Below are 1,193 nucleotides of genomic sequence, written 5' to 3'. Positions count from 1 at the left end.
GATTTTAGATTGTTCTTGACCCTGTTTCTGAATGATTATGCAGACGTGTTATTGGTGTCAACAAACCTTGACAGTGTTCAGTCTTTCAAGAGCCCAGATTGTCACGATGGACTGCTGCAGAACAGATACGGTTACGTTAAGATGCAGTTCATGGCATTGCTCAGTGGGTCACTGTAAACACCAAAACATCAGTTTGTACTGAACCCTTTTTAATAACCTATTACAATGACCACAATTACCTCAATGGTCATTAGATACTGTATTGAATCTGACTGTACAAAGCAAGGATTCTTGTGTTCATTGGCTTCACACTTATCCCACCTCCCATGGAAATAACTTCATATAGTTTGTTTAGTGTTGAAGTAGTGACCTTGTGTACTTATATCCAGAGACGCATATTGTTAGGCGCAAAGCAGATTTGTGGTCTGAAAGATCTTGGGCACGATTTTTCGTAAGTAATAACTACGTGGTCAACATTTACAACAGTAATTTTTGGCTAAGATTAAATGTGAAAATCTGAAAGCTGCTTTCAGAGATGTCCTGCTGTTCCCCAGGCTGTTCATAACAATATCTCACTGATAAACCTGACATAACTTGTATGTTACTTTCTTTATAAAGACACCAAAAATATTAGGCTGATGCATCCAGGTGTGGTAATGCATGATAGTTGCTGCTAAACAACCTAGAAGACACTATAAATTAGTTTTTACAAATGTGAAGTTTTATTCATTCAGAAGATAGTATTGGGGAATTTAGAAAATTGTAATTTGCTTAAAACTCAGTCTCCTTCGCTTCTATTTCTTAATCCAACATGGTTTTTTTCCTGTCTTCATACTTCCTGCTTCACATTTCCTGGTTTAGGCTGTGTGTCTGACTTTGAGGATTTTTCCAACTGTTGAAAGTCTCGCTGGTTGCTTGGCTAAAAGCAATCGGATGTCCGATAGAGGATGCCACCCTGTGGTAGTTGTGCTTCTGCCCTGAAGTCCAGCTGCCAGAGAGGTGAATGACTGCAAGGTTGGAGTCCTTTATCTGTATGACTTAGCACTGATTGGAACGGTTGAGTGACTAAGCAGACAATTAAAATCAACTGCTGTACCTCGATAAGCTATGCTTTTATTCTGAAGTAACAAGGTGTAGAGCTGGATGAACACAGCAGGCCAAGCAGCATCAGAGGAGCAGGAAAGCTGACCCTT

The sequence above is a fragment of the Rhincodon typus genome, chromosome 18 (assembly GCF_021869965.1).
Source record: "Rhincodon typus isolate 14 chromosome 18, sRhiTyp1.1, whole genome shotgun sequence".
NCBI lineage: Eukaryota > Metazoa > Chordata > Chondrichthyes > Orectolobiformes > Rhincodontidae > Rhincodon > Rhincodon typus.
The sequence above is the reverse complement of the archived record's forward strand: the minus strand, read 5'-3'. Positions refer to the sequence as shown.